This window comes from Mauremys mutica, unplaced genomic scaffold (genome assembly GCF_020497125.1).
Source record: "Mauremys mutica isolate MM-2020 ecotype Southern unplaced genomic scaffold, ASM2049712v1 Super-Scaffold_100199, whole genome shotgun sequence".
NCBI classification, from domain to species: domain Eukaryota; kingdom Metazoa; phylum Chordata; order Testudines; family Geoemydidae; genus Mauremys; species Mauremys mutica.
Window position 1 is genome coordinate 710,616 of NW_025423286.1, and position 23,828 is coordinate 734,443.

At 51.5% G+C, this 23,828-nt stretch overlaps 4 non-coding genes and 2 pseudogenes across 4 annotated transcripts; 2 read left to right on the plus strand and 4 right to left on the minus strand.

Annotated features, from left to right (window-relative positions):
* The first annotated feature begins 3,122 nt into the window (after positions 1 to 3,122).
* LOC123359919 lies at positions 3,123 to 3,318 on the plus strand. The gene has a single exon (XR_006575940.1). It is a non-coding gene; the product is annotated as a U2 spliceosomal RNA (small nuclear RNA).
* A 4,372-nt stretch (positions 3,319 to 7,690) lies between these two features.
* Positions 7,691 to 7,853, minus strand: LOC123359913. Its single transcript, XR_006575936.1, has one exon. It is a non-coding gene; the product is annotated as a U1 spliceosomal RNA (small nuclear RNA).
* Positions 7,854 to 10,424: 2,571 nt separating this feature from the next.
* On the minus strand, positions 10,425 to 10,628 carry LOC123359915 (annotated as a pseudogene).
* A 1,517-nt stretch (positions 10,629 to 12,145) lies between these two features.
* Positions 12,146 to 12,350, minus strand: LOC123359916 (annotated as a pseudogene).
* A 2,351-nt stretch (positions 12,351 to 14,701) lies between these two features.
* On the minus strand, positions 14,702 to 14,775 carry TRNAS-ACU. Its single transcript has one exon. It is a non-coding gene; the product is annotated as a tRNA-Ser (tRNA).
* A 7,666-nt stretch (positions 14,776 to 22,441) lies between these two features.
* Positions 22,442 to 22,513, plus strand: TRNAQ-UUG. Its single transcript has one exon. It is a non-coding gene; the product is annotated as a tRNA-Gln (tRNA).
* The last annotated feature ends 1,315 nt before the right edge of the window (positions 22,514 to 23,828 follow it).

Sequence of the window (23,828 nt, forward strand, 5' to 3'; positions counted from 1 at the left end):
GACAAACTGGGGAAGCCAAAGCTGAGAGACCCCGTAGACGAAGTCAGAGTGCTATCCGCTCACATGGAGGGGGAGCACAAGCCCTCCCTGGGTTTCTCTGCCCAAATTATAATCAGTTGAGTGATTTTCCTGGACGAGCCTCTAGGTAGGCAGAAGAAGAAGTGAAGAGGGTTGTGATGGGGTAAATGAAAGCCGAGGACTCTTCCTCTTGAGATGTCTTTGTCTTGCTCTTGTGATTCTGATGGATGAACCTAAAGCGTCATTTGAGCGTGTTTCAGTGCTTTTCCTCGGGCTCAGGTTGTGATGCTGAGCACAGGGGTTCCTTCACTCTCTCTGCTTGGACCCTCTGTAATGGGGAACGGACCAGCTTTCGAAACAGCCTAGTGGAGCTGAACGAAAACAGCAATAAACATCCAGGTTCACCCTAGATTAATCTTTTGTCCCCAATTTTCTTGGGGAAACAAAACAAAAACATGGTTTTCTTAAGAACTCAACACCCATTCAGGCTCCAAACTCTTTTGCAAGATTTCCAGAAGGGCTCAACACCCTGAGTGCTGAGCTAGTTTGGGAAAAAAAACCCAAACAAGGCCAGTACTGATTGTGAGTGCTGTCTGCTTGACTCTGTGGCCCACCGTGCGGGAGTTTGAGGTTCTCATTAAGCTAAGTGTCTCTATTCTGCCTCTGTCCTAGTGTCCATCTAATAAGTGAGGGGGGAGATTAGAACACCTCAGAAGGCACAGGGTTGTAGGAAACCTGAAACTTTAGATGAGGGTGATGGTGTCTAAAAACCAGATGTGATGTAGGTGTTGAAAGCGAGATGGCCCTCTTCTGCTTCCCAAAGGCTTTGGCCGCAGCAACAGCCCTGGGAAAAGCCCTGGCCCTCCTCACCTGCCCTTGCCCAGCACGACGCCTTTTCGGGCCTACACAGCTCCTCACACAACACCCGCCTGGGACCTTGCCCTCACCTACCAGCTCAGCAGCACCATTTTTCCTCTCAAAACCTCCTCTTGCCACCCTCCCCCTTCCATACTTCACACTCACCTCATCACAAACTCACCCATGGCCCCTTTGGCTTCTCAAGCCCCTCTGGAGGGACGCAGCTTCCCAGGCACGCAGATCCTTCCCTTCAACGCGCACTGGACGGACATTCGAAACACAGCCCTTTCCAGGAGGTAATGCGTTTCTTTTGGACCCTGACGCCCAGCAAGAAGTCCTGGTAATCTTTTTCTGACCGATGGACCCCACTGACTTGCCTTTACCAAGCAGAAACTAAGGAGCGGCTGATGGCTCTCTTTGCAAACGGACACCATCAGACTGAGCCACGAGGCGTGCTGCAGGATAGCCCCTCCCCACCAAAAAGCAATGCCGTGACCTGGATTCAAACCGAGGCTGCTGCGGCCAGAGCGCAGAGTACTAACCACTATACGATCATGGCCAGGCACTGGGGGTGTAGGCAGCAACCCAGTGGAAAATGCTCAGCTCAGTGCTCTCGGGGCAGCCACCTACCTCGCCGGCATCACAGGTATTTCTCAAGTCTCCCCATTACAGTCACAGGTAAAATGCTGAGCAAAGGAAAAAAGACATGAAGCCAATCCCATGCCTGTCCCTTTTTCTGTCTTCCTCCACCCCTGGACCAAGTCCCTCCCCGTTTGTCTGGGCCATTGTCCTCATGCCCCTGGCCAGCCTATTTCCCTTTGCATTTTTCCGTGGAGAGGAATGTTTATGAGTTTGTACCCATTTTTTTAAGGCTTTGCTTTGGCAAGGCTGTTGCCTGCTGTTAGAAAAACAGAAGGGGGCTACCTGAACTGGTGTCACTGGCTGAAGCTTATCTATAGTATATGAAAAAAGCTCAGAGCTCTGAAAATGGTTTATTTTCTTTAAGATTCTCATTTTAGTGAGATGGTTTCCTAGCTAGCAGGGGACTGTTTTGTGATGTGCATTCTACTGGCTCTTTGGTTTTGTATGTTTTTGGGAGGAACGGTGGAGGAGAGTATCACGGTTGAAGAGCAGCAAAGAAATGCGTTGTTGTTTGTGTTAACGTTTGGTTTTTCCTAAAAGTGTATGGTTTGGGTCATTTGTAACTCCTCGGTTAGTTATTGGTAACGGCTTCTTATTGGGCCCCTGAGTTGAAAAGCTGCTCTTGCAGATTTTAGTTTGTCATTGTTGGAAGGTCAGTTCAAGAGCTGCTTTCTTAAGCGCTAAGTGTAGTCAAAGCGCCAGCGCTGGGAGAAAACTCTCCCAGCGCTGTCCGTACTCCACTTCCCTGTGGGGAATAACGGACAGCGCTGGGAGCGCGGCTCCCAGCGCTGGGGCTTTGACTACACTGGCGCTTTGTAGCGCCGCAATTTGCAGCGCTGCAGAGGGTGTGTTTTCACACCCTGCTGCAGCGCTGCAAATTTGTAAGTGTAGCCAAGCCCTTAGTCTAGTCCGTGAGGGTTCTTCCGCCGCCCTCCTTAATATACCTTCCAGAAGGTGATTGCATGGTTTCCCTCGTCTTCCCACAGAAGAGAAATTGTCCATCCCTTTCCTGTTGGGAAAACACCAGTGTTTTAACTTAGGAAACGGTCAACGTTTTGCCCAGATGAGGGCTAGTTCATAGGCGCAGAAGAAGAGGAAGGTTGTGGCCCTTTGAGTCAGATTCCTAGCGTTTCAGGCCAGAAGGAACCAGCCGATCACCTCAGAGCGACTAAGGGGCACCAATGCCCCAAATGGCAAGGAATTGCTTTGATGCAATTGACTGTCTGTTTGAGCTAGTTCTGTGGGAAGGAGCAGAAAAGAGCCTCGGGGCTGCGGAACAGCGCTTGCATAGGCTTTCTTTGCCCTGTTTTGCTGTAAGAGTTAACCGTGAGAGATTGGTAGTCCAGGTAAGTGGGTGGGTTTATGGAAATTAGGAGTATAGAGGGGAAACCAGGGAGAGGAAGTCGTCTGCAAGACTTGTCTGTCTTTGAACAGAATTGTGTGTTAAGGGTTCTTGCTTCAAAGTCTTCCACTGGAGTCATTTTGGGGAAGTGATTCTCAGGTAGAGTTCCCGAGTTGTGGTGTTTGTTGCAGTTCTGGGAGCTCGTCCTGGTGAGGTCGAAATGGGTGGGCGCAGGGGTGTGCGTGCGTAGCAGAGTGTGAGTATTGTTTCTTGGCTCCTTGGAGCTCAGATCAAAGTGTTGTGTTTGTTCTTATCAGTTTAATTTCTGATACATCCTTGATGTGAGGACTGTATATTAACTTGATTTTTGAAGCAGAGGAGGTTAGAACAGAAGCTTGCTTTATCTGCTTTATGCATTGATCTGGTATTACAGTGCTTCCAGGATCGGTGTATCTCCTTTAGAAGAGAACCTTCTAGTTAGAAAAGCAGAGAAGAGTTGAACTGTGATACTTTCTTTAAAGCAAATGTTTTTTAAAGTAGCAGAAAAATCTGGGTGTTTTTCTTTCTTTACAGTTTCTTGGAAGTGTTTTGTGAGTCTATAGATGTGAGAGGTTCTTCTTTTTCTTGCTAGAGAGTTATTTAAGAAGCTGGACTCCTTCTTTCTGCTGTGAGTCTTTTCAACAGTATGAGGGACAAATGCTTTCCAGATTCTGGGTCTGTTGGGGAGATGGGATTTTTTTGTTTGTTTTTTTTTTGTATTTTTGGGGGGTGGGGTGGGGCGGTTGGTAATATTTGAGGTCACGTGTATATCCACAACTGCATGAGTTACATAGACTTCTCCCCACCCGGCCTACGTTCTATGTATCTTGGTTCGTAAGATCAAGACAAGGCACTAGGTGTCGTGCTGCACCCAGCACACAGGGGCCCCAATCCTGATTTCCCCCCCCAAGCCTACTGTAATCTAAATGCTACATAATAACCCTCAGCTTCTCATTGTTGCCATCCTCGTTATTGGAAAATCCCCCAAATCATGACAGTGGCTTACAAATCAGGAGGATTCTTTTTAAAAAAAAATGTAATGTGGGTTCTCTTTCTTTCCCTTCTGGTTTTCTGAACCAGGCAAGCTAGAAACTTACCTTTCTAGTGTGGCCAGAGCCCCAGAGAGCAGCAGCCCCCGGCGCCTGGGGCTGGCAGGCAGCGGGGCTCCTCACTTTAATTTCACCCACCAAGTATCAAGTGTGAACTCCTCAGGCACTAGAACAGCCTTAACATGGAGTCACAGACAGACCCCTTGGGCACCCTGACTCTATCTTGCTACCCAGGGGTAGTAGAAGCTGCTGTAACACGCAAGCTCTGTATGTCCTTTAGGGCTAACCCTAGCCAAACAGCCGGGATCCCTTGCTGCTGCTTAGAAGGTGTGCCGTCTCCCTGAAGTCCAAGCAGCATCGTGGGGAGGGGGGAACAACAGTTTCTTCCTGACAGGGATTTTTATTCCATTCCCCCAGAGCTCAAGCTGATGGGGGCAAGTGTTTGTGCAGGGCTCTGCCTCCTCGTAGGTGTGTGAGGAGGAGCAATCAATCAAGTCTTTTGTCCACGGATGATCTACGGTGGCTTGTCTGATGTCTCAGTCAGGGCCTTCTCTTGTTGGAAAGGAGATGACGCCTCTTCTGGTAAACTACCATTTCACACTTGGTAATGCTTCTCTCTTGACCGGTGGCGGGGCGGTGGCAAGGGGGTTTACAGCTTTAGTGCCAAGGCTTATATATCACCTTACAACATGGGCTATGGCTATTATAGGTGAGAATAATGCATGCAGCAACTCACGAGCTTGTCATAAACTCTAAACACGTTTTTATAAAGCTAATGCCTGTTTTAACAACACTAACAAACAGGTGAGCAAGACTAGTTTCCAGCCATGCGTTTGTCACTTTTCAGTAAGGCCTAGGGGCCTTGGCATGAGCTGGCACCTGGTCTGCCAGTGTCAGAAGAGGATCTGCCCTCTCTTATCCCCAGGTGTCTGTACTGGGAGCAGTACTGTTCAACTTATTCATAAATTATCTGGGGAAAGGGCTAAACAGTGAGGTGGCAAAATTTGCAGATGATACAAAATTGCTCAAGAGAGTTAAGTCCCAGGCAGACTGCCAAGAGCCACAAAGAGATCTCACAAAACTGGGTGATGGGACAACCGAATGGCAGATGAACGTCGGTGCTCATAAGTGCAAAGTAATGCACATTGGCAAACATAATCCCAACTATCCCTATAAAACGATGGGGTCTAAATTAGCTGTTACCACTCGAGAAAGAGATCTGGGAGTCATTGTGGATAGTTCTCTGAAAACATCCACTCAATGTGCAGCGGAGCATTGGGAATCATTAAGAAAGGGACAGGTAATAAGACAGAAATTATCATATCGCCTCAATATCAATCCATGGTACGCCCACATCTTGAATACTGCATGCTGATGCGGTCGCCCCAACCTCAAAAAAGATATATGGGAATGGGAAAGAGTCAGAAACGGACAACAAAGATGATGAGGGGATATGGACCAGCTTCCGTCTAAGAAGAGAGTCATAAGATTGGGACTTTTCATCTTGGAAAAGGGACGACTAAAGGGGGATACGAGGGAGGTCTATAAAACCATGACCGGCGTGGAGCAAGTAAATAAGGAAGAGTTATTTACTCCTTCTCATAACACACGAACTAGGGGTCACCAAATGAAATTAATAGGCAGCAGCTTTAAAACAAACAAAAGGAAGTCTTTCTTCACGCACCACACAGTCAACCTGTGGAACTCTTTGCCAGAGGATGTCGCGAAGGCCAAGACTGTAACAGGGTTCAAAAAAGCACTAGATAAATTCATGGAGGATAGGTCCATCTATGGCGCTTCGCCAACAGTATCCCTAGCTAGGTATCCCTGTTTGCCAGAAGCTGGGCATGGGCGACAGGGGATAGAGCACTTGATGATTCCCTGTTCTGTTCATTCCCTCTGGGGCACCTGGCATTGGCCGCTGTCAGCAGACAGGATACTGGGCTAGGTCTTTAACTTGGACGGGTAGCTGGGAAGACGGTAAATCAGACAGAACCCGTTCGACTAACCTCTTCATTTCCTTGTTATTGCCTGACTCCTTTAATTCATTTCCTTTTCCTTATTTCCCAGCAGACCGACTAGCCACCAGATTTGGGTGCTAGCAGAGGGACCTGACGAGCTCCTTCTTTTCGGCAGCATTGAACATGTCAGGGCACAGTCAGATTCTGGATGCTCATCTGAATGTAACGCCTAGCGCTCACCTTTATTTCTGTTTCTTAGCTCTTTTGGGCCATCGATCTTTGGTCTGACCCGTGGGATCCCTGCATTAGGAGAGACGGCTAATTAATGAGCCCATAAACCTTGGAAATCAAATGAAACCTGAAATCCGTAGAAGACCTCGAAAGGCCCTTGGGGGGTGGAGTGCGAGCTGAGGAAGAGTTCCCTGAACAGCTTACCTCTCCATTCTCGTTTTCCTGTCCTGAGCGCAAAAGCCAGGAAGCAGCTCCGGGTAGGGAGGGGATACCATATGTGTGCAGTGGTTAGACAGGAAACAGCGAGGAACTGGACTCGTATGGAGTGAAACTGTAAGCATCTTCTGTATGCCTGATGACTGCAGGTTTGAGAGAGTTATGTGGGAAGTGGAGGCTTTCGGTGGGCTTTCAGAGGAAATGTAATGGAAAGGCAGCCGAAAGTGGAATCCCAGGTTTTTAACAATCCTCCACTAACAAACCAAACAGCTCAGGTTTAGTTACTCATTGAAAATTAGAATAAAGTTACAGCAAGATTTCATCATAAATGAAGTCAAACCCTAAAGATTTAAGAACACAACTGCTACAAGGAGCCACGAGGGAAGCAATACAAAGTCAACCTTGCCTCAGAGAAAGGCAGTTAAACAATTTCTCTTTTTTAAAGCGGCATAATCTCCCCAAACGGAAGGGCACTGTTCCCGGAGAAGGGTCCTGGAGAGGGTTTTCCTCGTTGGTGCCGGCCATCCACCTCCCCGAAAGGCGGGAGCTAGGTCGACGGAAGAATTCTTCCGACCAAGGCGCGGACTGACGTAGCCGCGCTGATTTACGTTCCCCGCGCAGACCAGGCCCGAGGGTCGGTGCGTGCTGAACAGTTACGTCAAAACAGCTCCGTCCGTCAGAGGTGTGCAAAAGGGAAAACCCGCTCCTGGGCGACGCGGCCACGCTGCCCTAACCCGCAGCGTAGCTAAGGGCATTCGGGGAGGCGGTGGGTGGGCCTCAAGCGACGGAAAGCCCTCCTCCAGCACGGGGTTGTGACTGCCTAGTCTCCGTAGCACAGACAGGGTGGCCACCAAGAGACAGGAACAGACAGCGAAAGCCAAAGCGGCCCCAGGGCAGGGGGCGAGGCTGCCTGTTGGATGAGGAGACCAGGTGGGACAGGCCTTTTGGACAGGCCGTCCTCCCGTCAAAGGAGGAAGAGCCCGAGAAGAAGGGCCGGGCAAGAAGCTACAAGCAGGGAAAGAAGCAGAGCAGGCAGGCAGCTCCCCTTAGAGCCAAAGGCGGCACCGGTCCAAGCCCCCCCAAAAGCAAACTAGAGAGCAGACCAGCTGCAAAAGACCAGGGAAAACCAAGAACACAGAGAGCCTTATAAGGCCCAAGTAAAGTTTCAGAGCTGAGCTTTGCTTACGAGGAGGAATGGCAAAGGTGCCCAAAAGTATAGGGCCTGTGGAAAAGAGCAGTCCTAAAGGTACAGAAAAAAATCCTTAGAGTCTGCTTTGCAGTACACTAAGTCTAAGTAGCCCACTTTTGGCTTTCTGTTGTTCCAACCAATCACCAGAGGAGAGCTTGAACGCAGTTCCCCACTACCACAAATTATGCAGTTGAGTTTCCCCCATTTGGGGAAATCGCAGAGATCAGCACACCCGCAGTGCAACGGATGAGCCTCATCCTGGGAAAACAACCTTCGTGATCATGGTATTTCCCCTGCCAGGTAAGTATGAGTTCCTGCTGCCCGGCCGCCACCTGCCCTCGCTCGCCCCGCACTTATAACACACGGGGCGGACCGACCACCGGCCTCGCCCACACCGGCCCCCACTGCCGACAGCTGCCCCGACGTGTCCCCCGGAGACCGTCCCTTCTCCACGCCGAGCTCCCGGTGCCAAAGTCGGGCCCTGCCTGGCAGCCTGCGTCCGCTCCCACGATTCTCTGCTCGCACACAGATCTGCATACCTGCTCACGCGGCTCCGCCCCTCCGCTCGGGCCCCTCCCCCTGCCCGCCCGGGCCGCCGCTCTTGCCTGCCCTGTAGTGGTAGCCGGGTCCCGTCCCGGGCAGCCAGGCCAGCAGAGAGACTACGTGGCCCACCTGCTGCTGGGGAAAGAGCGCAGCTTGCATTTTGATTCTCTCTCTCTCGCTCGCTCTCTCTCAATCCCCACCGGAAGTTGGTCCAATACAAGAATGACCTCCCCTGCCTTGTCTCATGTCAGTTTCTCCTCAGGGCAGAAGGTCGGGCGTTGTCAGCCACTCTCCAGAAACTGGACGGCCACTCGATCCCTTTTGTTACCTGCCAAGTGAGGCTGAGTGCACTGGCAGGCAGCGCCGTTTGAAGAAGTGGAAGATTGGACAAATGACCAGGGAGGAGTATAAAAATATTGCTCAGGCACGCAGGAGTGAAATCGGGAAGGGCAACTTACGCTTGGAGTTGCAGCTAGCAAGAGATGTTAAGAGTAACAACAAGAAGGGTTTCTTCAGGGATGTTAGCAACAAGAAGAAAGTCAAGGAAAGTGTGGGCCCCTTACAGAATGAGGGAGGTGACCTAGTGACAGAGGATGTGGAAAAAAGCTAATGTACTCAATGCTTCCCCACCCTCCCCCTTCGTGATTTTGTCTTCACGAACAAAATCAGCTCCCAGACTGCTGCACTGGGCAGCACAGCATGGAGAGGAGGTGACCAGCCCTCTGTGGAGAAAGAAGTGCTTCGGGACTATTTAGAAAAGCTGGATGAGCACAAATCCATGGGGCCGGATGCGCTGCATCCGAGGGTGCTAAAGGAGTTGGCGGGTGTGATTGCAGAGCCACTGGTCATTATCTTTGAAAATTCATGGCCATTGGGGGAGGTCCCAAATGACTGGGAAAAGGCTAATGTAGTGCCCATCTTTAAAAGAGGGAAGAAAGAAGGAGGATTCGGGGAACTACAAGCCAGTCAGCCTCACCTCAGTCCCTGGAAAAATCATGGAGCAGGTCCTCAAGGAATCAATTCTGAAGCACTTAGAGTTACATAGACTTACACAGAGTTACATAGACTTCTCCCCACCCGGCCTATGTTCTATGTATCTTGGTTCGTAAGATAACTGTCATTGTCAACAGGCAGCTGCTGCACAGGGAACTTAGGAGAGTGGTGAGCTGATAGCGGGCTGCCGGTCCATCTTGGTTCCAAGCCCCCACCAGCTAGCTGCAATGGGCTGCTCTTCCTGCAAGCAAGAAACAAAGCAGGCGGCTGCCAAACAACATTAGAAGGGAGCATTGCACAACTTTAAATAAGCATTTTCCCTAATTGATCAGCAACATAACGAAACGTTAACCAGGATGACTTTAAGTGAGGAGTTACTGTAGGAGGGTTTAGGTCAGCTCAGCTACGTCTCTCAGGGGTGTGGAGTTTTCATTTACCTGAGACAGAAAAAAAGAGTAACAGAAAAGAGAAGAAATAAGATGGGAAGGAAAACACCCAGTGGGTCATGGGAGATGTTGACAGATGCAAATCCCTCATGTAAACCCCTCCCCCCCATGCCCTTCATTGTCTCCTCCAACCATTGCAGGGTTCCCCAGTCTTTCTCCATGGCAGGGGTTCTGTGTGTTTGATTCCACCCATAGCAAGGTCCTCCATTCTCCCCAATGGCAGGGGCTCTGTGTGAGCCGCTTTTCTCCCCATTCCACCCTCTACTCACTATACGGCCAGGAGACAGCAACTCTCAGATCCTGTGTGGATTGTCTGTTGTGCTTGGGGCCAAGAGAAAACTGTACTCCCTGCCAGAGCAGTACGAGTAAAAATAGGGGTTCCCGAAAAATAGGAAGGGAAGAAAAGAGAAGCGGAGAAGAAAATGGAAAAGGAAGAGAATGTGCAGACACAGGACCCTACCTAAATTCTGACATAGATTACAAGAGAAAAAGATATAGCAGCATAAAGGAACTTTAAATTTTTTTCAGTAAGTACTGAACTAGAAACCTTTAAAACACCATTTTCACACTAGATTTACTTCTCTTCCAAATCTTATCAAAACAAATTAAGTTTTGCCATTAAACAGACTAATAATAATTGGAGATATACCAATTGCCTAGAACTGGAAGGGACCTTGCGAGGTCATTGAGTCCAGCCCCCTGCCTTCACTAGCAGGGCCAATTTTTGCCCCAGATGGCCCTCTCAAGGATTCAACTCACAACCGTGGGTTTACAGGCCAATGCTGAAGCCACTGAGCTATCCCTGCCCCTAAACTAGATTATCAGCAAATACTATAAACAGATTAAGGTAACAGAAAAATCTAAAACCACATTCTTAAATTTGCTTTGCAAGGCCTAACCACTCAGTCCCTCTCCTTGTTCCCCAAACAGGGAGACAGGAACAGTCATCAATAGCAGAGAGCAACTGAATTAAAACAAAACTGTTCCCTTGCTTCGTGCTCAGAAAAAACACGGTAACTTTTCATGGATACCAACACAGATACTTTCAATCACACTTGTCTAATTACAAATTTTAGAAACAATTCCAGAAAAAACAATTTCAATAATAAGCCCCTCGGCTACACACCCAGGCTAATGCGCAGACGTTTAATCCCCACGGTGAGTGTTTTCATACAGCGGGTTTCACCCCCCGCGAACTAAAGGACACAAATCTAAAGCCAGGTCCCCACGTCATGAAGCACAATCGAGGCACCTTTAGCCCATTGGCCATTAGAAGATGTTTATGTCGCTATTTACAGAAACACGCCTCCAGATTAGCATGCGGAGCTCCTACCCACCAATCAAACCTTCTTGCTGTTACTTCCTGAACCTGCCCCGCCTCTCACAGGCTCTGCTCTGCCACGTGCCGGTGCCGCGCCCGTTTCCCCGCAGGCGGAGCCCGGCCCGGCAGAGCTCTGCCCGCCCGGGGCTGCAGCTGGTTCTCTCCGGTTCCCTCGGCACTAGAGACTTCGCGTGTCACGTGACCGGGGGCAGGCACCGCCTCTGGCTGCTTCGAGACTGGAGCATCGGGGGGAAACCAGATGGGTCATTAGTGCCCAGCAGCAGCCCCCGCCCCCTCCACCTCCTCGCCCTCCCCCAGCGCCTCCTGCCCGCTGACGGGGGGGAGGGAGAGGAGCTGAATGCGGGAGTGGGGCCTTGGGGAAAGGGGGGTTGGGGTGAGGTGGGGGCGGGGCCTGGGAGGTGCCGGGAGGGTGGGGCAGCCCCCCAGCATAGTGGAAACTCGGCGCCCCTACATCGTACTAGTGCAACCGCAACCGTTTAAATGCTGCAAAGCGGAGGCCGAGCAGCGGGATTTGGTTCAATTGCTGCTCTCAGCACAATTCCCCAGCGCCGTGCACGGTGTATCCAGGAGACAGCAAGTCTCGAGTTCTGCAAGTATATCGCCACGATTTCCCCCCTTGAAACAGCAGTACCCATAATTCATAGCGATCTAAATATCAATAACTGTGAGTGAGCCTCGCCAAATAGTCCTGAATGAAAGCTAGAGAGATCTGCCATCGCAGTCAGGTACTGTACACGTTTGCCTCCCTGGAGAGTGTCCGGTTGTTGTGTATTTGGTTGTCATGGTTTTTGTTGCTATGGCAACTGAGTTAGATTATTAGGGGATAGCTCAGCCTGTTTGGTGAGCTCTCTGTCTGTAAATAAAATGGTAGTTTTGTTAGCTGTCTGCTCTCTGGCCTCAAGTGATTTCTTCCTAAACCGGCTGCCCCCAAGGATATAACACGGTAACAATCCGTAGAGGTGTAACAGGTATTTAACTACAGTCTCTTTCTCCTGAAAAGCGGGAAAAGGCAAAGACTTAAAGCTGCTTTTAGGAGAATTTTCAGAGCCATACAAGTGATCTGGACACTCAATTCCCACTGATTTCTAAACTGGTTTTCAAAATCCCACACCACAAACAAATAAAAGAAAGGCTGGGTGAACAAACCCCTCACAACAACGCATTGAAAAACGAAGTATTCTATAGATTTAGAAACAAAACCAGCTGTTATAAACTTCCCAAAGCATAATTTAAATAGTAATATTTTAAAGCTTTTTCATTCATTCATTAAATACAACCCCCCCAGTCTATGCTGTCTCCCTCCTGCTTCTCCAGCGGGAAGAAGCAACGGGCATCAGCGCCAGACAGCAGCTGCATTAAAGCAATCCCGCCTATTCGGTGCCTGATTGGAAGAAAACATAGTAAAAATCAGCAAGGAGTCCTGTGGCACCTTATAGACTAACAGATGTTTTGGAGCACTTCACCCACGAAAGCTCATGCTCCAAAACATCTGTTAGTCTATAAGGTGCCACAGGACTCTTTGTTGCTTTTACAGATCCAAACTAACATGGCTACCCGTCTGATATTGTAAAAATCGTTTTCTGACAATCCCTTTCGAAAGCACTAGCTAAGCCCCGGCCATTTCTCCTGCAAAGACACCCTCCCTACTGCCAGTCCCCAGCTACCCTGAGTAACGTCGTAATGACTCATTTTTTAAAACAAGTGGTCACGAAAGAAAATGGATCTTACCTTTTGCAAACAGCCTTTTTGTCAGCAGATGGCCACATTCTTCACAGGAGTGGGGGGAGCACACTTTGTAGTTTGTACAGGTCGTGTTTATTGCCCGCCCCAGAGGCTCCCAGCACCCCTCAGTTCCCTCCCACAAGCTCCCTATGTGCCCTCTCCCATCCCACTCTTTTTAGGGACTCCCTGAAATTCCCCCAATCTCAGACCTTACCAAGAATCTCTGCACACTTATTCTCCCCATACCAAGTTCCCCACACTTCTTCCCACACGAAGGGCTCTGTTCACCCCCCCATTCCCACTTCCCCATGGCAGGGACTCTGTGTTCTCTCTATTCCCCCATGCCGGGGTCTTTGTGTACCCTCCCTTCCCCCCATGCCAGGGTCTTCCAATCTCCATATGACTAGGGGTCCTGTGTACCTCCACTTATCCCCTCGCTTCATTTCAGGGCCCCCATTCTCTCCACCACTGTAGAGACTGTGTGCACCCCTATTTGCCTCTTCTCCCCCATTCCTCCCGCCTTCCCAAGTCAAGCTCTCCCAGTCCCCTTACCTGCCAGGGGTTCTGTGGGTCCCATTTTCTCCTCCCCAACTTCCACCTTATGCACTGTACTAAGGGCTCAGAGAGGCTCCGAGAAAGTTGCATACCAACGAACTGGCAGAGCATTAGGGGTAGAAATAGGGGCTACTCGAAACGGGGGAGAGGGTGGAGAAAAGAAGAAAAAGTGGAAAGTGGAGAGAACTTGCAGAATTAATATCCCTGAGCCTATAACTTTTTTGCTAGTTTAAACAAAGCAAAAGGAAGTATTTCTTCACACAATGTGAACCTGTGGAACTCTTTGTCAGAGGATGTTGTGAAGGCCAAGGCTATAACAGGGTTCAAAAAAGAACTAAATAAGTTCATGTACGATAAGTCCATCAATGGGTATTAACCAGGATGAGCAGAGATGCAAAACCATGTTCTGGGTGTCCCTAGCCTCTGATTGCCAGAATCTGGGAATGGGCAACAGGGGATGGATCACTTGATGATTACCTGTTTACCTGAAACATGGTAAAGGAAAGGAAGTGATAGGCATTGATGCAGGCACAAATATGAGGAGACAGAACAAAATGACAAAAGAGGAACAGGATTAAAAGTGCCATGGTGTCTAGAAATACCGAGGAATGTAAAAGTTCATCATAGGCAGTAATCCATCTGCTAAGCAACACAGGGTACTTTCTGCACAGGCCTCCTATTGAATACAGAGTCCAAAGCCGTCCATAAGGTTAGCCCTAGTTAGTTGAGAGATCTGTTCAGAGTTACTAACATTTGTTCAGAGTTAGCACTTGGAGGTTCATCAGCTGTTGCAAGAAGTGTGAATAGTAGGAGTAGCGATGGGGCTGTAGCTTTCCACAGCATCTCAATTTGGGCAGCTTTCCATTCCGCCAGTCAGAGTGCCGTGCCTGCGTCTTCCCAGGGCCGGCTCCCGTGAGGCGCGCATAACTTGGGAGGAAAGGGGTAGAAGAGAAAGCAAGTGAAGCTGACTTCGAGTGGTGGTGCCCCTGGGCGGAGTGGTCCTCCTGTTCCTTCCTGTCGGAGGGGTGGGCTTGGGGGGTCTGGCTGTGGGCGGTGGGAGGATGGTGTCCAGGGAAATCCCAAAGGTCACCCTGCGCCGGCGGAGTGTGAAGCCTCTCCCCTAGGTTGGGGTGCCGAGTATTAAGCCATCCTCTGTGGCTTGGGCTGGGGAGCGTGATCCAGTGTCGGGTACATTTGGGTGGAGCTGGCGGCCGGCAAGAATTCGGGCCATCAGGTCAACCCTCTGTGGACAATGGGGGTGAGCCGGCAGGCCTGCGATTTTGGCTTCGCAGGCGGGCAGCTCAAGCCTGGCCTCCTATGAGCCTGGAAGGCAGACGGCCGGGCTCACCTGTCTCCTCCCCAGACCCAAGTTCCTTTCAGGCAACAGGTGCAGCGAGGAGCCCAGGGAGGGGAGACCCAGGAGGTGTCGGGAGCCTCGTCCTGCCCGGCGCCTGCACCCAGCAGGGCTCTTGCCGCTCCCAACCCACCTGGTTTTGGCCTCTGCCACCCCTACCAGTCAACCAAAAGAGCAAAAACCACCCTCTCCCTCTAGGAGTGGCCAGCATAAGGCTTGAACCCATGAGCTTGGCGTTAGTAACACCACGCTCTAACCAGCTGAGCTAGCCGGCCTATGGGGGGAAGTGGAGCCTGGAACTCAGCTGATGTGCTGAGGGTTATTTGCACTGTGCACTTCACATGGAGCTGAAAACACGGGGCACAGATCTTTGAGCACAACCCTCGTCCTGAGGAATGGGTGAGTGGGGGCGGGGGGCTGCATAAAGAGAGACCGGCTCTCCCTGGCAGGGCTGCAGCGGCTCTTCACAGGGGCAGTCCCACTGTCCATTGGCACCAGAGTTTTGAAAGCCTCCTTTTCTGGACTGGCTCCCCTCTCTTTAGCGAGACTGGAGACCACAAACTTCCCAGAAACCATCATAGTGAGGCCAACCTGAGCACAGACACCTGCTCAGCACCCCGGGGTGCAGCCCTGAACTCCGGCAATCAGCTACACTCAGCTGCCCACCTAACAAGCATTACACGCAGGAGCCTTGGTGCCCCGCATGTTCAGGTCCCTCCCAGCGCCAAATTTAAACTCCGCTGCTCAGTTCTAAGCTTTGGCCACATGGGGGCAGCCTGGAGCTCAGCCAACGCCTCCCGTTGCTGGTTGCGTTTCCCGCTCCTCGTGGCAGGTTCACACCCTGCAGGCAGATCTCTGAATCGGAGCCGAACAGTTCCCCAAATCCAGCGCTTTAGCAGCAGCTTTGCTAGGAAAGCGCTGACGTCCCCAAGTAAAGTAAGAGCCAGAGCGCTGTGTCCAGGATCTTCTCTTGGGCCCCTCACCGTGGTGTCTGTCGGGCGCAAGGAGAAACCAGGGAAATGTTTTCATGGCGTTTAAGGGCAGAAGGGACCATTAGCTCAGCTAGTCTGACCCCCGAATAACACAGAATTACACCATGACACGTATTGATCCCACAGACCTTAGATAGATCAGAGCGTTTCAGCTCTCAGGAAGGAGGCTAAACTGGGTACCAGAGGCAGCGAACCAGGGCCCCCCAAGGCAATGGCAGGGAGCTGACGAGGTGAAATATGCCCAGATGATCCCAGCAGGCGACCCACCCCCATGCTGCAGAGGTGGGAGTCCCTGTTCCTCCTGCCCTTAAGAATCTCTGGTGGTAAGTGGGTCCCCCCAGTTCCCCAGCTAAGAATCCTCCATGTGGTTTCCCTGGCTTAACCTCCAAATAAGAACATTGTGTGGAGGGAGTGGGAGGAAGGTTGTCTGGCAGATCTGTAAAGGGGGACTGTGTCTCCCTGTCTGGCCCAGGCTCCTTGGAGGAAGTGATCTCAGTGTGTCTGGCTGTCTCCATTCCTCCCACCCATAAGAATCCCTGGTGTGTGGGTGCACCCTAGACCATTAAGGATCTCTGGGGGGTGGGTGTCTCTCTCCCCTAGTCAGGATCTCTGGGACGTGCCTGTATAAAAAGAGACTTTGACTCACCCAGGCTGGGCTGCCATCATGGAACAGACCAGGTCCTTCTGTGGAGGGTTTGCGTTCCTCCAAGGACGTGATCTCAGTGTGTGTGGGTGTCCCTGTCCCTTCAACCCTTAACAATCCCTGGTGCGTGGGTGCGCTGGGCCCCATTAAATTCCCTCTGTCTTACCCATGAGGGATCCGGTGGCTGTGGGTGTTCTCCACGCTACTGGGGGTGTCTGGTGCCCCTGTCCCTCCTGGTTAATAGTGGGGTGTGTGGGTGTCCCCCCGCCCGCTAAGGATCCGTGTTGTGTGGATGGCCCCGTTCTTCTCATTAAGAATGGTGCAATGGAGCATATGGGTGTGTCCCCCATCCCATGAACTAGCTCCCGTGTGTGGTTCCCCTGCCCCCATCCAGGCTCTGTAGTGTGTGGGTGTCGCTGTTCCTCTTTTCAAGATCTGTGTTGCACGGGGGGCATCCCTCCCCGCAAGTCAGAATCCCCAGCGTGTGGGTGCTCCCATCCCCCAATCCAGGCTCTGCGGGGGAGGGGTGTCTAAAAAGAGACCATGTCTCACTATCTTGCCCAGGCTACGCTGCAGGGGCTATTCACAGGCTCGATCCCACTGCTGATCAGCACAGGAGTTTTGACCTGCTCTGTTTCCAACCTGGGCCGGTTCACCCCTCCTTAGGCAACCTGGGGACCCCAAGCATCCCCAGGATCACCATATTGACGCTGAACTTAGTGCGGACACCCGATCGGCACAGCCCCCTGCAGCCCCGAACTCCTGAGCTCAAGCGATCCACCAGCCTCAGCCTCCCCAGGCGCTGGGATCACAGGCACCAGCCACAGCACCCAGCTGCTTTTACTGCTTGGCAGCTGGAGCTTTAAACTCTGCTTGTGAGCTCTGTGCCTTGGCCAGACGGGGACAGCCTGGAACTGGGAAATGCTCCTGCTCCCCCCGCCCCCATCTCATGTCGAGCTGCAGGCGCCGCTGTCCTCCCAGGTAAGATCCCCGATGTTTTGGTGCCCCCCCATCCCCCGCCCAGGTGTCCGGGTGTCCGGGTACCTCTGCCCCCCATACAGAATCCTGGGTGTGTGGGTGTCCGTCCCTGTGCAGAGGATCCCGGAGTGTGGATGCCCTTGTCCCTCCCTACAAGATCCTGGGTGTGTGGGTGCCACTCTCCCCGCCCAGTAGATCTCTGGTGGGTGGGTCCCCAGGGTGTGAGTGCTCCCATCCCCCGATACAGGCTGGGGGGGGTATAACTGGCTCTCTCTGTCCTGCCCAGGTGGTGCTACAGCAGCTGTTCACAGGGGCAGCAACCCCACTGTCACCCTGCAGCTTTAACCTGCTCCAGGGGTGGCTTGCTTCACGCTCCTGTGGGAGCCCGGGGACCCCGAACTGCCCAGAATCACCTGATTGATGCCGAGCTTAGCACAGACACCGGCTCAGCCTGGCAGGGAGCTGCCCTGAGCCCTGACAATCAGCTTCCCTCCGCCTCCTGCTGCACAGCGAGGGTCCCACGCGAGAGGCTTCGTGCCCAGTTTGTTCAGGAGCGTCCCAGGCTCCAGCTGTAAACTCTGCTGGTCAGTTCTCATCTTTGGCCACACGGGGGCGGCACTAACGGTCCCATCTAAACGCTGTTTGCGTTCAGCCCTTCGGATCGCAGATTGTAACCCGCGGGCAGATCTCTGAGCGCAGCCAAATCCTTCCCCAAACTGAACATTGAAGCAGCAGCTCCCGTTGGAAAGATCAGGATTTTTGTCTTTAAAAACAAGGGAAATGTCTCCAGCGAGAGATTGAAGAAGCTCAATTGATTTCATTGACTCCATGAATGTTCCTCTGTGTCCCCCTAGGAGTCATGCCCCACATTTTGGGGACCACTGAACCCTACTCGCTAATCAGGGGCTAGTGATGCCAAAGCCCAGGGAAAGGGAGAACAAGTGCGGGGCCCCCAGCACTGGAGCCATGTGAAGGGGCTGCAGGAGAGGGGCAATGGCTGGTGGCCCAGGGAGTTAAGGGCAAAGGGGGCACAGGAGGGGGCAGGAGTTAGGGGTGAAGGAGGTGCAAGGGTTGGGAGTGCAGGAGCTAGCGGTAAAGGGGGAGTGGGGATCGTCCAGGGGCAATGGGGAAGTGCCAAAGTACAAGCTTTGCCCAGGGCACCATTTTCCCTAATGCTGGTCTGAGCAAACCATTGGAAATGACCCTTCAGTGAGACCAGAACCATCGTGTAGAAAAGCCCCTTTGTTAAGTGGTGGTGGCTGAGGGTTTAGGGGGATGGGTTAGAAAGCAACAGGCATTTGTCTGTGGAGGTTTGATTCTTGCTGCTGGGCAAGGCTGGGGTGTGGTGTCTCCATGGCTGTACTTTCAGTGTCTGATCTGCCACAGAGAGCCAAGTCTAGACATACTCAGAGGCTCTATGCCAGGGTTTCTCAAACTACCTTTCACTACAACCCCTTTCTACCAAAAAAAACAACAACTTACTACATGACCCTAGAAAGACACACCAAGCCCCTCCACACTGGGCAGAGGCAGAGGAGGCAAAGCCTGAGCCCTGCCCCAGTTAGGGGAGGGCAAAATCAGAGCTTGAGGGATTCAGCGCTGGGTGGTGGGGCTCAGACTTTTGGTTTCAGCCCCAGGCACCAACAAGTGTAATGCCAGCCCTGGCGACCCCATTAAAACAGGGTTATGACCCACTTTGGGGTCCTGACTCAAAGCTTGAGAACCACTGCTCTATGCTGATGGGAGAGAGTTTTCCTGTGGGTGTAGTTAATCCACTTCCCAAGAGGTGGCAGCTATGTCACTGGGGGCTAGTCTACACTTATGAGCCTGGTCGACGCGGTGAGTTCGACTTCTCGGAGTTTGAACTATCGCGTCTAATCTGGACGCGATAGTTCGAACTCCGGAAGCGATAGTTCGAACTCCGGTACTCCACCACTGCAAAAGGCGGTGGCGGAGTCGACCTTGGAGCCGCGGACTTCGATTCCGCGGCGTCTGGACGGGTGAGTAGTTCGAACTAGGGTACTTCGAATTCAGCTACGCTATTCACGTAGCTGAATTTGCGTACCCTAGTTCGACCCCGCTTCTTAGTGTGGACCAGCCCTGGGAGAAGTTATATCGGTGGGTGTGCAAGCTGTGGTGTTTGCCACATTTAAGAAGTTTAATCAAACCCCATTTTTAAAACCACCTGTGGTCCGGGAATGGCAAAGGAGCTCGATGAATCTGGGTTTGTCCTTCAAAGTCCTGGAGATCACGATTCCATACTCTTAGTGTCATGGGGATATTGCTCAGTGGTAGAGTGCTTAACTGCAGCTCAAGTAGTTCTCAGTTCAAACTCCTGTGTTCTCTTATAACCTTCTTTCTTTTTTTTTAAAAAAGGAAAACATTTTCATTTCCATTCTCCATTATGTTCAGGGGATCCTCTATACAGGAGTGCTTGATATCAATGTAAACACTCAACATTTTGCTCTCCAAATGCATAAAAACCTAGCAAAGCTGTCCATCAGCTGAAATCAGTTCCAATCCTCTAAGTGTCTAGTTTATGTTTTCATCAGTTAAACAAAGGTATCATATGAATGTACATTCGCAGATCCCTCTTCTCCAGGAGCTATGTTGTGCAGAAGAACAAGAACCACATCCAGCTGCAGTTCAGGAGTCTGATGACCAAAAAGCCACGAAGTGTTCTGAGGGCTGGAGAAAAATGCCTTCTAGGGAGCTATTGAACGAGCTCAACTTCTTTAGCTTATCAAAAGAAGATTGAAAGGTGACTTCATTGAAGCGTTGAAGGGCCTTAATGGAGACAAAAGATTGGGTATTAAAGGGCTTTTTAATTGAGCAGAGAAAGGCATAACAAGACCCAGTGGCTGGAAGGTGAAAAGAGACAAATTCATATTAGAAATAAGACACAAATATTCAACAGCGAGGATGATTCACCACAGGAACAAGCTACCAAGGAAAGTGGTGGATTTGCCATCTCCTGATGTCATCTAATGGGGACTAGATGCCTTTCTGGAATGTGTTTGCCCCAAAAGTAGCTCTGGTGTCATACAGGAGGCCTGTGATATGCAGGGGGTCAGATTAGATGCTCTAATGGTCTCTTCTGGCCATAAAGTCGACTAATTTCTGAAAAACTGAGTGTAGCATTGGGAGCAGCGTCTGATGTTTTCCTGTCTAGTCGACTTGCTGCCTAGAACGAACGCTCCTTGAGTGGGGTGATCCACATGGAGTAGCTCAAACCTCCAAAGTGCCTGGGCAGGGGCAGGACATTAGCACAGCAAGGGAGGGGTGTGGCAGTGACATCACAAAGGCCTTTTGCAGGACCTCAGACTATTGGTCAAAGGTGGTGGGGAGGTGGTGACCTCACAGAGAGATGCTGACATCAGCCAGGCAGGACAGGGGCGAGGGTCCAGGGAAACCTCAGAGACCCCTGTGGCTTTGCTTCAGCAAGTCTCCTTCTCCACGTCTCTCTTTGAGGACTGAGAGAGTATTCGGGTTCACGTAGGTGAGCACCAGGAGGAACCTCTTTCGAGTTTTCTCCTTCCCTTTTCCTGATTTTACTAGAAAACAGACATCCCTGTTTAGAAGGTAAGAGCCTCCTCGAGGTTTGAAACCTGTTCAGTCTGATCCATCTGGTGACTGTTGAATTCTAGGCATGGAAAACACGAGCTTAAGGAGGCAGAATTTTATTGCGCACCTGGGATTTTGTCCCTTAGAATCACTGGGGATATTAGGGTTTGTCCTTTTTGTTTCACCTTTTCCTCCATCCATCCCTCCCTCCTTTCTCTTTGTCTCTTGCTTCTTTTGTCTTTTCACCTGTTCCCCTCCCAACACCAGGAGCGAGGGGTTTGTGTGCGTGTGTGTGTGTGTGTGTTGCGACTGAGTGGTCTGCAGCTCCCACTGTGGGAGGTCCACCCAAAAATGTGGGGCTGAAATAGTGCTCGGGCAGTGATCCCCACTGGTGACCTGGGCCATCCTTTGGTCTCTCTGGTGAGAACCCTCAGCTTCTCGTCCTCAGTCTCTACCCTGATTGGCTGAGCAGGGGGTTATTGACAGGGAGGAGACTCAGGTCCTTGTTGTTCTCTTTTAACATCGAGTAAATAAGTCAGAACCAGTCATATGTTTGATGAATTTTGCTGCTTCTCTGCATTAATGGTCTCTGAGCAGTTCATGATTCTCTCTAACATTGCAGTTCTCCTCAAATACTTGCTGAATAATTACTGTGCACTGTTGTTGGTCTGGAGCTCATCTGAGAGCACTTTATTCAGGTCATTCAATGTCTGAAATTCAAGATCCGATGGTTAGTTTGAAAATCAGGGCTCTTGGGTCCTATTCCCAACTCTGCCACTGACTGGCTGTGTGACCTCAGACAAGTCAATTCTCCTTTCTCAGACGTAGCTTCTCCCTCTTTCAAGTAGGGATAATAATGATCCTCTCCTACCTACCTCAACACACTCACTGTCTCTCCCCACACACAAACAGTCTCCACACTGCAGTTGAAAAGCAGCTGGCAATCTAGTAGGATGCCCATGGAACATTACACCATGGGACCAGCTCATGCTGCTGTCTCTGTGCATCAGTGACCCTCACGGGGCCGGCTCAAGTAAGGGACTGTTAACCCCTTACTAAAACTTCGTGGGGGTTCTGGTTGGCTAGTTCCCAGCACCAATAGAAGGGGGGAAGGGCCAATGGGAAATCAGGCCCCTGAGACTGACAGTCCCCAGGGCAATGGGGAGAGGCCAAAGCTCCAAGTTAGCCGCACTGACAGGCCAGGCAGTGTAATGAGGGAGTCACCAGGCCAGGGGGTCCCATCCTCCGTGGGAGCTGGAACTGCCTGGGCCAGAGTGGGGCGGAGCTAAGGAGAGAGCAGGAGCCCGAGAAGAGCCGGGGAGCAGAGCTGGGCAGGTGTAGTGCCAGAAACTGCTCCCTGTAGGACTTTGCTACCTGCAGCAGTTACTGAGACCTGAGGTTGTTCTTATTTGCTGACTTGTCCTAACTGGCTAAAACTTGACAGTGGTTTCTCTAGCAAAGGTCCAGAAATCCTCATTCACATCAGGCTTCAAGCTGAGAATCATTTGCCCTTCCCGCTCTGTGGGAGGGGAGACTTTTAAACGCGCTCTCTGTGCGACTGCACATGGCTAAGCAAAGAGAACGAACCCAAATCCCCCCTGTGCTTTGGGAGCCAGGTTTGCGGTGGGAATTCTATCAGGACTGGGAACTAGACACCCAATCCCCCCCCCCACACACACACCAAGTTTTAGTAAAGGGCCAAGAGCCCCTTACACAAGCCAGCTCCATGAGGGTCACCGATGCACAAACACAGCAACATGCGCTGGTCCCATGGTGTAACGGGCAGCACTCAGGACTTTGAATCCTGCAATCTGAGTTCAAATCTCAGTGGGACCTTGTGGTAAAGCCCTGGAACTCCCAGTGCTCAATTTCTCTGTCTCCAGTTGTGCAAGAGCCAGTCTCCCCCCATCCTGCTGGGTGACTCACACCTCCTAGAGCCAGGTCTCTGGCTGGGGTGGCCACAATGGGTTGGGGCTCTAGAACTTGCTATCCTGATGGTTGGGATTCTTGCTGCTTCACCTGATGCCCACAAGTTTGCCTCTGGTTCTTCCAGCCACACTTTTCCTGGGGCCTACATGGCGCTTGAAGAAAGGAGGGCCAGGGCCAGGATTAATAGTCAGGGCTTGGCAGGAGGGAAGAAGATTCCCAGGCTGGAGCCCCACACACCTTCCCTCCTCCTCTAGGCACCTAGAGCAGAGGCGGCACAGCTCTGTCTGCTGGATACCTCGGCAGAGTAGGTGAGTTCATGTAAATACAGTCGTTTGAAATTCTGAGGTTGGCCAACATTGCCGAAGCCAATGCACCGACATTGTCAGCAAACACAACAGCTGGGTGAGGAAACCCGTCTTTGTCCAGACTTTTCAAACCTATTAAGCTTTCTCAGGTACAAGTATTTTTCATACGTTGGACCTGGTTTTAAAATGTGTGTTAACGTTTCAATTTCCATTCAGATTTGCAACCAGTGACAACATTGGCAACACTGCAAGTAACTAGCTGACCACTGGGGGGGCGTTGGGGAAATTCGGGGAAGGGGGTGCACAGCCCCCTTGCTGGGGGGAGTATAAGGAATGCCCGGTTTCACTGGTTTGAGTCTCCTACTGCAGCACCTCAGTACGTTACATCAGAGAGGAGCTGCAGTGTCTAGGCAGTGGGATGCCTGTGCCTTTAAGAGCCCAGCCCTGGGAAGCCCATGCTGAGAGGTGCTGCCTGTGGGAGGGGAAATAGAAAAGCCCCTCTGCTCCCCCCTGCATCTTTGCAAACACTGGAGTCTCAGCCCCCCGGGGTAACTGTTACCCCTCTGCCCCTGCCTGTGCCGGGGTTTAACCCTCTGGCAGCGCCTCCCCCTGGGCTGAACTCCGGCTCCTTCCCCCCTCCCTGACTTTGCCCTTCAGCCCCTGTCAGGGAATGGGAAGATCTCCCCTCACAGCAGGTGCATCTGTCTCCCCGCCACAATTCCTCCCCAGCCCTATCCCGGCCCAGCTACCAGGGTTAAATTTGGCCTGGATTCCCCAGCTGCTGTGGGAGGGGCGTGGGGCTGGGGAGCATGAGCCTCTACTCCCCCTTCCCCTGACACTGTTGCATGGGCACTGACCAAAGGAGCCTGCAGCACTGCTGCCTAGAGGAAACTGAGGCACCAGCCAGTGACAGACAC